Source organism: Haliotis rubra, unplaced genomic scaffold, assembly GCF_003918875.1.
Source record: "Haliotis rubra isolate DU_JTF1 unplaced genomic scaffold, ASM391887v1 Scf849, whole genome shotgun sequence".
NCBI lineage: Eukaryota > Metazoa > Mollusca > Gastropoda > Lepetellida > Haliotidae > Haliotis > Haliotis rubra.
The window spans coordinates 198,959-215,150 of NW_025767578.1; the positions used below are offsets into that span (position 1 = coordinate 198,959).

General features: G+C 35.4%; 2 long non-coding RNA genes across 2 annotated transcripts; both read left to right on the top strand.

The window, feature by feature from the left end:
- The first annotated feature begins 4,777 nt into the window (after positions 1–4,777).
- On the top strand, positions 4,778–9,696 carry LOC124262640. The gene is made up of 3 exons (XR_006894659.1): positions 4,778–4,813; positions 5,062–5,205; positions 9,583–9,696. It is a non-coding gene; the product is annotated as an uncharacterized LOC124262640 (long non-coding RNA).
- A 2,866-nt stretch (positions 9,697–12,562) lies between these two features.
- LOC124262642 lies at positions 12,563–15,319 on the top strand. The gene is made up of 2 exons (XR_006894661.1): positions 12,563–12,636; positions 15,148–15,319. It is a non-coding gene; the product is annotated as an uncharacterized LOC124262642 (long non-coding RNA).
- The last annotated feature ends 873 nt before the right edge of the window (positions 15,320–16,192 follow it).

The following is a 16,192-nucleotide window of genomic DNA, read 5'->3' on the forward strand; positions in this document are numbered from 1 at the left end:
TATGCGACACGCACGTAAAGAATGGGTCCATATGGGTAAGCCACGAAATAAGGACGATGTTCACTACGTAAAATATAAGCAGGCTAAGAGAATCTTTCGAAAAGAACATCGCCGATCAAAACGTAAACTTCAAGATGAAAAGTTCAGGGACATCTATGAAGCAGCCGAAGTTGATATTCAGGAATATACCAGGGTTACAAAAAAGTACAAACGCAATAAAGAACGAGTTAAAACCCTTGTGTACGAGAACGAGACCTGTGACACTCCAGAAAGTATCTGTAACCTATTTGCTAAGTACTTTAGGGATCTCTCCCAGCCGTATGAAGATATCAATTTTGATCAAGATTTTACCTGTTTTGTTAATAGTTTTATTGAAGATCTTGTCACAAGACAAGACGTTGATGACTGTAATGACACCAGTATGAATCTTTTATGTCCATTTACTGGTGATGAACTATTGAAAACTGTAAAATCATTGAAGACGGGTAAATCCCAGGCCCGGATCATATTGTAAATGAGCATGTTAAATTTAGTGGAAGATCACTCATCAACCACCTTCTTACGTTTTATAATGATATTGTTTCTTATGAATATGTTCCTAAGTTGTTTAGTGTGGGAATATACTTCCAATCCACAAAGGCCATGGTAAAAGTAAGGATAACCCTTCTAATTACAGAGGCATCACACTTACTCCAGTTTTAGGTAAACTTTTTGAAAGATTGCTTTTGAATAGAATCGAAAGCTGGGCAACAGAAGTAAAGAATTTTCCTCACCCTTTTCAGTTTGGTTTTAGAAAAGGTGCTGGAGCAGAGACCGCATTATTTACGCTCCAAGAAACTATTGCTTACTACAATGAAAGAGAAACGCCAGTATACTGTGCATTTGTCGATAATGAAAAGCATTCGACCGGGTTTGGCTTAATGGTCTTTTCCTAAAACTGCACAACTTTGGAATTAAAGGTAAAATGTGGAGACTTTTATACATACTTTCTTCATCAATGAAATCACGTATTAGCATTGGCGGACATATTTCGGATACCTTTGAAATACGTCAGGGTGTTGGGCAAGGACGGGTCCTATCGGCTTGGTTGTTTACACTGTACATTAACGATCTGTTAAATGCTGCTGATAATTCAGGAAGAGGCTTAAACCTGCCCTGGGCCACTACCCCTGGTATCCTACTTGCAGATGATACAACCCTATTAAGTTGTACACCCGATGGTCTTCAATGTTTATTGAATGTTATATCTGATTATGCAAAAACATGGCACCTTAGGTTTAATGCTGGTAAAAGTGCCTTCCTTCTGTTTGGTGATTATCATAAACACGAATGCCCAGAGCTATTTTTGGGTGATCATGTTATTAACCGCAAAACCGATGTCGTATATGCGGGCCTGTACATAAACACCGCTAAATCTACCCTTAATCGTACTGTTTTAATATGTGAAAAGCTTAGAAAGCTAGTCAATGTTAACCACAGTCATGGATTGTATTTTGGTGGTCTTCACCCTATGCATGCTGTACGCATATGGGAACGTATTGTACTACCCTGTGGTCTATTTGCCTGTAATATGTGGTGTAACATATCAACTAAAGAATACGATATGCTTGAATGTGTGCAAAAGTACTTCTGTAAAAAAGTACAAGGGTTCTCTAAACGCACGTGCTCGGTCATTGCCAGAGACTGTCTTGGACTTGTATCACTACGTGCGTATATTGATCAGAGAGCATTATTGTTCCTGGGAAGACTGCTTAACACTGATATTAGTTTCATTTTCAAACGAATTCTTCACTATAGATTAGCTCAACATGATTGTAAGGATAGTATGCAAAACATGCTGAAGTGTAAATCCTCTCCTTTACACCATATGTTATATCTTACCTGTAAATATGATCTTACTGAATATGTTGACATTTATCGTAACTCATCTGTATTTGTTACCAAAAATCAATGGTCAAATCTTGTAAGAGATAAAGTCTCAAAATTTGAAGCAAATGTCGTTACCTCTGAGCTTAACTACAGAGTCAATCTCCACAGATACGCTCTCCTACGCAATCCAGCTGCTAGTAACAAACTTTGGTTAATAGCTCTTAATGATTCAGATTATTTCTATGACATATCCTACCTTATCCGTGTCGGCACTTTCGCTATACAATCTAAAGAATGCTTATGTGGCACATATGCTTATGACATTGTAAAACATGTATTTCTCTTTTGTCCACAAACGGAATGTAACAGAGAGCGACTACTTAGCTCCCTCATTGATCTATTGGATGTTACAACCTTTGTAAGTGTTTGGAATGATGATGATGATGCACTGATTAGTTTTCTACTTGGAGGAGTGCCAAATGACAACATTAGAGATCTTGATACTGATCTATGGATTCAATGTATGAAAATCACGAGTAAAGCTGTTCATGAATGGAAACGGTTTTTCATCACATGTTACTAGATTTACATCCCCCCCATATATACATATCTTTAAATGTTTTTGTATTGTATAACTTTCATACACTTGTACCTTGTAAAATGTAATATCTGCTAAATCATGCATATGTATCTTCAATTTTGGAGGAAATAAAGACGATCTATCTATCTATCATGCTATAACTATTCATATATGGCAGAGTGATAATTCTAGTGAATGCCATAACATTTACATATGGCAGAGTGACAATTCTAGTGAATGCTATAACTATAGACATATTTTGCAGAGTGATAATTCTAGTTAATGCCATAATATTTACATATGGCAGATTGATAATTCTAGTGAATGCCATAACATTTACATATGGCAGAGTGATAATTCTAGTGAATACCATAACTATAGACATATTTTGCAGAGTGATAATTCTTGTTAATGTCATAACATTTACATATGGCGGTGTGATAATTCTATCGAATGTCATAATATTTACATATGTCAGAGTGTGAATTCTAATAAATACTGTAATTATTGATTTATAGGAGAGTAATAATTCTAGTGAATGCCATAACATTTACATATGGCAGAGTGACAATTCTAGTGAATGCTATAACTATAGACATATTTTGCAGAGTGATAATTCTAGTTAATGCCATAATATTTACATATGGCAGATTGATAATTCTAGCGAATGCCATAAAATTTACATATGGCAGAGTGATAATTCTAGTGAATGCTATAACTATAGACATATTTTGCAGAGTGATAATTCTTGTTAATGCCATAATATTTACATATGGCAGATTGATAATTCTAGCGAATGCCATATCATTTACATATGGCAGAGTGATAATTCTAGTGAATACTATAACTATAGACATATTTTGCAGAGTGATAATTCTTGTTAATGTCATAACATTTACAAATGGCAGTGTGATAATTCTAGTGAATGTCATAATATTTGCATATGGCAGAGTGTGAATTCTAATAAATACTGTAATTATTGATTTATAGGAGAGTAATAATTCTAGTGAATGCCATAACATTTACATATGGCAGAGTGACAATTCTAGTGAATGCTATAACTATAGACATATTTTGCAGAGTGGTAATTCTTGTTAATGTCGTAACATTTACAAATGGCAGTGTGATAATTCTAGTGAATGTCATAATATTTGCATATGGCAGAGTGTGAATTCTAATAAATACTGTAATTATTGATTTATAGGAGAGTAATAATTCTAGTTAATGCCATAATATTTACATATGGCAGATTGATAATTCTAGCGAATGCAATAACATTTACATATGGCAGAGTGATAATTCTAGTGAATGCTATAACTATAGACATATTTTGCAGAGTGATAATTCTAGTGAATGCCATAACATTTACATATGGCAGAGTGACAATTCTAGTGAATGCTATAACTATAGACATATTTTGCAGAGTGATAATTCTAGTTAATGCCATAACATTTACATATGGCAGAGTGATAATTCTAGTGAATGCTATAACTATAGACATATTTTGCAGAGTGATAATTCTAGTTAATGCCATAATATTTACATATGGCAGATTGATAATTCTAGCGAATGCCATAACATTTACATATGGCAGAGTGATAATTCTAGTGAATGCTATAACTATATATATATCGTAGTGATATAATTCTAGTGAATGCCATAACATTTACATATGGCAGATTGATGATTGTAGTGAAAGCTGTAACTATTCATTTCTGGCAGTGTTATAATTCTAGTGAATGCCATAATACTTACATATGGCAGAGTGATAATTCTAGTGAATGATATAACTAAAGATCTATGGCAGAGTAATAAGTCTAGAGAATGCCATATCATTTACATATGGCAGAGTGATGATTGTAGTGAAAGCTGTAACTATTCATTTCTGGCAGTGTTATAATTCTAGTGAATGCCATAATACTTACATATGGCAGAGTGATAATTCTAGTGAATGCTATAACTAAAGATCTATGGCAGAGTAATAAGTCTAGTGAATGCCATAAAATTTACATATGGCAGAGTGATAATTCTAGTGAATGCTATAACTATTCATATGTGGAAGAGTGATAAGTCTAGTGAAAGCTATAACTATTTATATATTGCAGTGTGATAATTCTAGTGAATGTATACCAGTGAGAAGGTAACAAAGTGAAAAGGTAACAAAGTGACAACATAACAAAGTGAAAAGGTAACAAAGTGACAACATAACAAAGTGAAAAGGTAACAAAGTGACTAGGTAGCAAGCTAAGTAACTAACTAAGTATACCAGTGACGAGGTAACAAAGTGACAAGGTAACAAAGTGAAAATGTAACAAAGTGACTAGGTAGCAAGCTAAGTAACTAACTAAGTATACCAGTGACAAGGTAACAAAGTGAAAAGGTAACAAAGTGACTAGGTAGCAAGCTAAGTAACTAACTAAGTATACCAGTGACAAGGTAACAAGCCAAGAAACAAGCTAAGTAACTAACTAAGTATACCAGTGAAAAGTGACAAGCATAAAACTGCTATAAAAATTGTGACAAGGTAAGTGAAAATGTAACAAGGTAACAAAGTGACAAGGTAACAAGCTAAGAAACTAAGCATACCAGTGACAAGGCATCAAAGTGACAAGGTAACAAAGTGATGAGGTAACACAGTGACAAGGTAAAGTGACAAGGTAGCAAGCTAAGTAACTAAGTAACCAAGTATACCAGTGACAAGGTAACAAAGTGACCAGTAACAAGCTAAGTAACTAAGTAAGTATACCAGTCACAAGGTAACAAAGTGACATGATTACAAAGTGACAAGGTAACAAGCTATGTAACTAAGTAAGTAACTACGTATACCAGTGACAAGGTAACAAAGTGACAAGGTAACAAAGTAACACAGTGAGAAGGTAACAAAGTTATAACATTTATTTATGGAAGAGTAATAATTCTAGTGAATGCTATTACTATATATATATGCATGGCAGGGTGATAATTCTAGTGAATGCTATAACTAAATATGACAGTGATAATTCTAGTGAATGCCATAACATTTACATATGGCACAGTGATACTTCTAGTGAATGCTATAACTATATATATCTATGGCAGAATGACACTTCTAGTGAATGCCATAACATTTACATATGGCAGAGTGATAATTCTAGTGAATGCTATAACTATAGATATATGGCAGAGTGATCAGTCTAGTGAGTGCCATAACATTTACATGTGGCAGAGTGATACTTCTTGTGAATGCTAAAACTATATATATATATATCTATATATCTATGGCAGAGTGACACTTCTTGTGAATGGCATAAAATTTACATATGGCAGAATGATAATTCTTGTGAAAGCTATAACTATATATATATTGCAGTGTGATAATTCTAGTGAATGTATACCAGTGACAAGGTAACAAAGTGACAAGGTAACAAAGTGACAAGGTAACAAATTGACAAAGTAACACTGTGACAAGGTAACAAAGTGACAAGTTATAACATATATTTATGGAAGAGTAATCATTCTAGTAGTAGAAACAACCTTGACCAGCTATCAAGTGCTTGGTTTCATTCAAGAGAGACAACTTCATTAATCCTTTTTCATTAGTTTGTGAAGAGTTATCCCCCTTTGTTTACTGGCTAGCGGATGGCATTTTCAGTGATCCTCAGTATGGACGATTTAGAGAAGAGGAAGTTGATTTTAGAGTATTATAACAAGGACATCAGATCAGCTAAAGTGATTTCAAGTAGAACAGGCATCCCTTTGTCAACCGTTTATCGTGTTTTGAAAAACATTGCAAGTGGATATGGCATTGAGCACCAGGGGGGGCGCAGGTAGGCTCAGAAAATTGACTGTCGGTGACAGGAGGCGGCTTGGTATTCTTCTTTCTAAAAACAAACGAAGGAGTTTAGAAAACGTAAGGCTGGATATGATTGATAAAGGAACTGTGGCTGTCTGTACGGAGACAATTAGAACTGAGCTGCATGCAATGGGTTGGCAAAAAAGTCGAGGAATTCCATCACCGATCATGAAACCTGAACAAAAGGAGCGAAGGTTGAACTGGTGCTTACAGCATAGACATTTGAACTGGGACAATGTGATTTTCTCAGATGAAAGTTCTGTGTGGCTGTTTCCTAATACACTGACATTCTGGACCACAAACTGAAAAAACCCTTTGTATCAGCGCCCAAAGTACAGTCCGAAATTTAACGTGTGGGGTGGCATATCTGTGTTAGGGGCAACACCCCTCTGTGTATTTGAAGGGAAATGAACAGTGAGCGGTACACAGATATTCTCGAGGGACATTTACTTCCATCTGCTCACGTGTTCTATAGACATTTTTTGGATTTTCCAGCAGGACAACGACCCAAAACATCGTTCAAAGCATTCACAGGCCTGGTTCGGACCCAAAATATGACATTATAAGATTGGCCAAACTATAGCCCTGACCTAAATCCAATAGAAAATGTTTGGGGACTTATGAAGGAAAGTGTCAATAAGAAATCTGACAAATATTGCTGAAATGAAAGAAGAGGTGGTCCGATATTAGGACAGCATGGACCATGACTTTCTAACTTCTTTGATCAGTAGTATGCCCCGCCGCATTGAAGCCTGCATTGCTGCCCATGGTGACTTGATAAAATACTAACTGTTCACCTGTCTTTGAAACTGGAGTTATGTTCTGCTAATATTCACATTTAATATGTGAGTAATGAGTGAAATTTTTTTTTACAATCTTTAAATTCTCAATAATTTCTGGTTGTACTGTAATTCTAGTGAATGCCATAATATTGACAAATGGCAGAGTGATACTTCTAGTGAATGCTATAACTATATATATGGTAGTGATAATTCTAGTGAATTCCATAACATTTACATATGGCAGAGTGATACTTCTAGTGAATGCTATAACTATATATATATTGTTGTGATAATTCTAGTGAATGCCATAACATTTACATATGGTAGAGTGATACTTCTAGTGAATGCTATAACAATATATATCTATGGCAGAGTCACACTTCTAGTGAATGCCATGTTACATTTACATATGGCAGAGTGATAATTCTAGTGAGTGAAATAACTTTACATATAGCAGAATGATAATTCTAGTGAATGCCATAACATTAACATATGGCAGAGTGATACTTCTTGTGAATGTTATAACTATATATATATCTATGGCAGAGGGACACTTCTAGTGAATGCCATGAAATTTACATATGGCAGAGTGATACTTATTGTGAATGCTATAACTATGCATATATGGCAGAGTGATAAGTCTAGTGAATGCTATAACTATTCCTATATTGCAGTGTGATAATTCTAGTGAATGCTATAACTATAGATATATGGCAGAGTGATAAGTCTTATGAATGCTATAACTATAGATATATTGCAGCGAGATAATTCTAGTGAATGCTATAACTATGCATATATGGCAGAGTGATAAGTCTAGTGAAAGCTATAACTATTCATATATGGCAGTGTGATAATTCTAGTGAAAGCTATAACTATTCATATATGGCAGTGTGATAATTCTAGTGAATGCTATAACTATAGATATATGGCAAAGTGATAATTCTAGTGAATGCTATAACTATGCATATATGGCAGAGTGATAAGTCTAGTGAAAGCTATAACTATTCATATATTGCAGTGAGATAATTCTAGTGAATGCTATAACTATAGATATATGGCAGAGTGATAATTCTAGTGAATGCTATAACTATAGATATATGGCAGAGTGATAATTCTAGCGAATGCTATAACTATTCATATATGGAAGCGTGATAAGTCTACTGAAAGCTATAACTATTCATATATTGCGGTGTGACAATTCTAGTGAATGTATACCAGTGACAAGGTAACAAAGTGTAAAGGTAACAAAGTGAAAATGTAACAAAGTGACAAGGTAGCAAGCTTAGTAACTAAGTGTCAAGGTAACAAGGTAACAAAGTGAAAAGTAGCAAGCTAAGAAACAAGCTAAATAACTAAGCATACCAGTGACATGGTAGCAAAGTGACAAGGTAGCAAAGTGACGAGGTAACAAAGTGACAAAGTAGCATAGTGACAAGTAACAAGCTAAGAAACAAGGCAGTAACTAAGCATACCAGTGACAAAGTATGAAAGTGACAAGGTAACAAAGTGATGAGGCAACAAGCTAAGTAACTAACTAAGTATACCAGTGACAAGGTAACAAAGTGACATGCTATAACTATATATACCTATGGCAGAGGGACACTTCTAGTGAATGCCATAACATTTACATATGGCAGAGTGGTAATTCTAGTGAATGAATAACATTTACATATGGCAGAGTGATAATTCTAGTGAATGCTGTAACTATAGATATATGGCAGAGTGATAATATTAGTGAATGCCATAATATTTACATATGGCAGAGTGATACTTTTAGTGAATGCTATAACTATAGATATCTATGGCAGAGTGATAATTCTAGTGAATGCCATAACATTTACATATGGCAGAGTGATACTTTTAGTGAATGCCATAACATTTACATATGGCAGAGTGATACTTCTTGTGAATTCTATAACTATGTATATCTATGGCAGAGGTACACTTCTAGTGAATGCCATAACATTTACATATGGCAGAGGGATAATTCTAGTGAATGCTATAACTATTCATATATTGAAGCGTGATAAGCCTAGTGAAAGCTATAACTATTCATATATTGCAGTATGATCATTCTAGTGAATGTATACCAGTGACAAGGTAACAAAGTGAAAAGGTAAGAAAGTGACAACATAACAAAGTGAAAAGGTAACAAAGTGACAAGGTAGCAAACTAAGTAACTAAGTATACCAGTGACAAGGTAACAAAGTTAAAATGTAACAAGGTGACAAGGTAACAAAGTGACATGGTAACAAGCTAAGAAACAAGCTAAGTAACTAAGCATACCAGTTTCAAGGTATCAAAGTGACAAGGTAACAAAGTGTCAAGGTAACAAAGTGAAATGTAACAAAGTGACAAAGTAGCAAGCTAAGTAACTAACTAAGTATACCAGTGACAAGGTAACAAAGTGGCAAGGTAACCAAGTGACAAGGTAACAAAGTACCAAGCTATGAAACTAGCTAAGTAACTAAGCATACCAGTGACAAGGTATCAAAGTGACAAGGTATCAAAGTGACAAGGTAACAAAGTGACGAGGTAACAAAGTGACAAGGTAACAAAGTGACAAGGTAGGAAGCTAAGTAACAAAGTATACCAGTGACATGGTAACAAGTGAAAAGGTAACAATGTGAAAAGGTAACAATGTAAAAAGGTGACAAAGTAACAAGCTAAGTAACTAACTATGTAACTAAGTATACCAGTGACAAGGTACAAAAGTGACAAGGTAACAAATTGGCAAAGTAACACAGTGAGAAGGTAACAAAGTGACAAGTTATAACATTTATTTATGGAAATGCGCGGTGGGGTAGCCTAGTGGTTAAAGTGTTCGCTCGTCAAGCAGAAGACCCGGGTTCGATTCCCCACATGGGTACAATGTGTGAAGCCCATTTCTGGTGTCCCCCGCCGTGATATTGCTGGAATATTGCTAAAGCAGCATAAAACCATACTCACTCACTCACTATTTATGGAAGAGTAATCATTCTAGTGAATGCTATTACTATATATATATGCATGGCAGGTTGCTAATTCTAGTGAATGCTATAAGTATATATATAAATATATGGCAGTGTTAATTCTAGTGAATGCCATAACATTTACATATGGTAGAGTGATACTTTTAGTGAATGCTATGACTATAGATATCTATGGCAGAGTGATAATTCTAGTGAATGCTATAACTATATATATGGTAGTGATATTTCTAGTGAATGCCATAACATTTACATATGGTAGAGTGATACTTTTAGTGAATGCTATAACTATAGATATCTATGGCAGAGTGATAATTCTAGTGAATGCCATAACATTTACATATGGCAGAGTGATAATTCTAGTGAGTGAAATAACATTTACATATGGCAGAGTGATACTTCTTGTGAATGCTATAACTATGTTTATCTATGGCAGAGTTACACTTCTAGTGAATGCCATAAAATTTACATATGGCAGAGGGATAATTCTAGCGAAAGCTATAACTATTCCTATATTGCAGTGTGATAATTCTAGTGAATGTATACCAGTGACAAGATAAGAAAGTGAAAAGGTAACAAAGTGACAACATAACAGTGTGACATCAATGTAATGTTTCAAATGCAGACCTTGGCAGTATGACATCAATGTAATGTTTCAAATCGAAAGCTTGGCAGTATGACATCAATGTAATATTACTGATGGAAGCTGGACAGGATGACATCAATGTAACATTACTTATGGAGGCTGGACAGGATGACATCAATGTAATATTACTGATGGAGGCTGGACAGTATGACATCAATGTAATATGACTGATGGAGGCTGGACAGGATGACATCAATGTAATATTACTGATGGAGGCTGGACAGTATGACATCAATGTAACATTACTTATGGAGGCTGGACAGTATGACATCAATGTAATGTTTCAAATGGAAAGCTTGGCAGTATTACCTCAATGTAATATTACTGATGGAGGCTGGACAGTATGACCTCAATGTAATATTACTGATGGAGGCTGGACAGTATGACATCAATGTAATATTACTGATGGAGGCTGGACAGTATGACATCAATGTAATGTTTCAAATGGAAAGCTTGGCAGTATGACATCAATGTATTGTTTCAAATGGAAAGTTTGGCAGTATGACATCAATGTAATATGACTGATGGAGGCTGGACAGGATGACATCAATGTAATATTACTGATGGAGGCTGGACAGTATGACATCAATGTAACATTACTGATGGAGGCTGGACAGTATGACATCAATGTAATGTTTCAAACGGAAAGCTTGGCAGTATGACATCAATGTACTATTACTGATGGAGGCTGGACAGTATGACATCAATGTACTATTACTGATGGAGGCTGGACAGTATGACCTCAATGTAATATTACTGATGGAGGCTGGACAGGATAACATCAATGTAATATTACTGATGGAGGCTGGACAGTATGACATCAATGTAATGTTTCAAATGGAAAGCTTGGCAGTATGACATCAATGTAATGTTTCAAATGGACAGCTTGGCAGTATGACATCAATGTAATGTTTCAAATGGAAAGCTTGGCAGTATGACATCAATGTTATATTACTGATGGAGGCTGGACAGTATGACATCAATGTAATGTTTCAAGTGGAAAGCTTGGCAGTATGACGTAAATATAATATTGCTTATGATGACAGGAAAAAGTTAAAAGTCTTATCTTACTTTTTGTTAAGGGAACATGGGTAATAATACAGAAACTAATCTCTTAAAAGTTGTACTGTTGATTTTGTAATTCTAGCTTTTTTGACACCAGCAACCATCTGCTGAAGTAGCTTACATTAGTAGCTGGGCCACAAGATGTGGGTTATTCCCACTTGTCCGGCAGGCTGAGGGGATTAAGAGTTATGGGTGAATGGTTTTGCAAAGTTTGTTGATCCCTATGAAAAAAGGTCCCCCCTCGTCCAACTGGCTAGGGGATTAGTGAACACCGCTCACCATATCATGCAAGCGGATATGGCTGCAGTGTTTATCCTACCAACATGATGAGGTGAATATGGTTCACATGTCATGATTTTGACACCTAGTGAACATACAAATTGTGTTTAATTTTCACTAAAGTAATCAAATTGAATAGAATAAATTAAATTGGTGTGTATAATCAGGATGCTTTGTCCCTCCTGGTGAGACGGGCAATAGCACTGCCGCTAGTGCCTGTTCATCTAGTGAGTGATGTTTGGTGGCAGACTTTAGAGCATGCCCCCGATGGTCAAAATATTGAACATTTCACGGACTATATGACAACGTTTTGGGTAGAAGGAAACCACGGGCAATATTTGTGGAACAATTATAACACAGTGGGGCCACGTACCACCAACCATGTGGAAGGCTGACACCGTAAGCTCAGCCTTCAAATAGCCGGCTCACATCCGAACATTTTTAAATTCATAGACCTTATAAAAAATTGCAGGCATACACGGAGGCCAGCATACTGCAGCTTCGAGGTGGTGGTTCCAAACCTCCTCGTAAGCGGAGATATCGTCAGATGGACAATACCTCAACGGAGACAAATGTGCTATGGAATATCTCGATGCAGTGTCACATTTAACCAGGTAAACGCAATCGCCATCATAAAATCGCAAAAAGGCGTAACTCATCATCTGACTGGGCACTTTTTAGATTGAGTAGAAATAAAGTTATATCCGCGGTAAGAAATGCAAAGAAGATGTACATGAATAAAATTGATGAACAAATAAATAATGAACATGGTACCAAAACATGGTGGCGTTTAGTTAAGAATTATATTAAAAGTAAACACACCACCAATATTAATACTTTTCCTTCTATAATCCATAACGATAAACTATATGATGATAGTGCTGATACAGCAAACATTATGAATGATTTCTTTGCAGATCAGGCAAGAGTAGCTGCTCCTAATAGGGATATTCCTGAAATTCGTTTAGAGGTAGATAACCCATTATGTGACTTAACACTCAGTCCGCAAGAAATCCATGATTTTCTCTCCTCTGTTGATATCATTTAATGCAACAGGCCCAGATGGTATTGGCAATATATTTCTGAAAATGAATGCTAGACAATTAGCAGTTCCCTTATCTGAAGTTTTTAAACTATCATTAAAGAATACAGTGTTTCCTGATATCTGGAAGGAGGCATCAGTTGTTCCTATACACAAAAAAGGCAGTACAAATGAATGCTCTAACTATCGACCTGTCGCACTAACAAGCTGTGTAGCAAAGATTTTCGAAAAATGCATTTTTAAACATGTATTTAATTATTTTAGGGATAATGAAATGCTTACAAACTTACAATCCGGTTTCATGCCAGGCGATTCAACGGTTAATCAACTAACGTACCTGTATGACTTTATAGCGGGTGCATTAGATAGCGGTAAGGAAATTAGGGCTGTATTTTGTGACGTAAGTAAGGCTTTTGACAAGGTCTGGCATAAAGGTTTTATACATAAACTAAGACGTTATGGTATCGGGGTAACTTGTTGAAATGGTTTGAGAGTTATCTAGACAATAGAGTTCAGCGAGTTGTTATTAACGGTTACGCGTCTGATCAAAGATCAATCCTAGCCGGGATTCCCCAAGGCTCTGTCTTAGGACCATTATTGCTTATAGTTTATATCAACGACATCGTTGAAGGAATAAACAGCAATATCCGTCTCTTCGCAGATGACACATCACTTTATGCTATAATAAATGATCCTGATGAAACTGCTCTGTCTCTTAATAATGATCTACGTAAAATTTCTGATTGGGCTGACAAATGGCAAGTTACATTTAATCCTAATAAAACAGATTCTATACAATTCTCTCGTAAAGTTCAGCCCAGCCCAAAACGAAACTTAACAATGAAGGATGGTAATATTAATGACGTTAATAGCCATGAACATTTGGGACTTACTTTACAGCACGATTGTTCCTGGACTGACCATGTTAACTGTATCGATAAAAAAGGTTGCACCCATGGTAAACTGTCTTAGAGGTTTTAAATATCGTCTCTCACGTAGAACTTTACAAACAATGTACAAACAATATATCTTACCTATTTTCGACTATTGTTGTCACATCTGGGACAATTGTACCCAACAGCAAGCACTAACACTGGAAAAGCTTAATCTTGATGCACTTAGAACTATTTGCGGTGCTGTTCGCGGCACGAGTCACAACAAAATTTATGATGAGACAAACTTCCAACCACTATGTACTCGAAGATACATCCAAAAAACTAACGTTTTTCTATAAGATGGTTAATAATTTAACTCCAAAATATCTGAGCGATCTCGTCCCTCCTAAGGTATCTGACACAACAAGCTACATTTTCCGAGACCGTTTGAAGCTCCAAACTATCGATAGTAAAAGTGCAAGTTATGCTAAGTCATTTCTCCCAGATACAGTAAGATTGTGGAATTGTTTGTCTACCGATTATAGAGAAACGGCTACTTTGGGTAGTTTTAAGAAACAGATTAATGGGTCAAATAATAATAATAGTCAAAATTACTTCAATTTAAGCTTTGGAACAAGATTCTGTCAGATTATCCATTCACGCCTCAGGCTCGGTTGCAGCGATTTAAACGCACATAAATATCAACGATTTATATCTTCAAATCCCTCTTGTTCTTGTGGCTACTGTTACGAAGATCCAATTCACTATTTCTTTTCGTGCGTTAATTACACTGACATAAGACATAAAATGCACTTCTATACTAAAGGATATGACATCAAATCAATACTATACGGCCACTCTCATGGATCTACTAAAGGTAATGTTGAATTATTAGAATCTATCCATTCTTTCATTGTACTGTCAGGCAGATTTGTGTTGTAATATAAAAAACGAAATTGCACTTACTATTAAGTATTTTCCGACACTAATGGTTCTAACGTTAAAAGCGGCTAGGTTACAGTTTATGATTGTTACATTTCCAGAAAGCTATTGTTTATCGTTTGTTAATATCATGTTTTTCTCCGTACGATTATTATATCTATAATATATCTGTATTCCGGAGCGGTATTCATATAAGCACCATACTGCTTGTTTACCAATCCGGTTCCTCTTTTTTGGAAATAAATATGTTTAAACCATTTAACCAGGTACTAGTGATCTAGAATTAATGTACAAATGTATTGTATGCAACATGTGCAATAATTGCATGTAACTGTGTATTTATAAGTGCTATGCAATATGAAAAATGAATGAAGATATGTGCAATAGATGTATGCATGTAAAAGTACTCATGAAATGTGTAAAATAATTGTGTAACTGTGTGAGATTTTTTTTTTTCCTTTTTGTACTTAAAGTCATCATTAAATATTGGGTAACCAAATATTCTCTGACCGGCTTGGGTGACCAAATATCACAGACCGACAGGGGAGCAAAATAAGAAGTTCACCTTTTGTTCTCAGGGATTATCGTGCTCCAGTGATCTAGAACCTTTAAACAATAGGTGCTGGACAAGTGGGAAGACCCCATTTTTAGGCATTATTTACTGTCTATTATAGAACACTCCTATCGTTGAAGATTTGCACTGGATATAAGTTGGATACCCTATACATTTACACATACCTGTCCTGGTGAACAAATACAAGAGTTCACATGCTCCTGATCTGCATGACAAATATGTTATTGAAGAATACCAGCCAAGCAGTCCAAACTACTCACTTCACAAAACAGATCATCATCACTATTCTTTGAAAGCCTATAGATTTCTATATTGTAAGAGAAACAATTAAACTCACATCAAGGACCTATACTTTTACAGACTATTTTAAGATATTTATACATAGTTTTGTCCTAATTTCAATATGAGAAATATGTGTGCCACTATGCTACTACACATCATACCAAGATATATTCTGTCTAGCCTTATACTCGGGTATCTGACAAACGAAGAATCTTCAATATAGTTAGCACTTATAGATACACAAAAGCTGGTCTACTAATGTTTCATTAATTATCATGTGGATTATAGAAGAAAACACGCCATATTTTAAAAACTATACATTGCATTATGGTTGCATAACATTTGTCCCACCTGTCCTTGTGCACATGGGTGTCCTTATGCTTTGTACTTTCAGCCATGTGACCTCTGATACTAAATAAACTTCTTGTTCTTGTTATAGTTTTATTGCCCTGTAA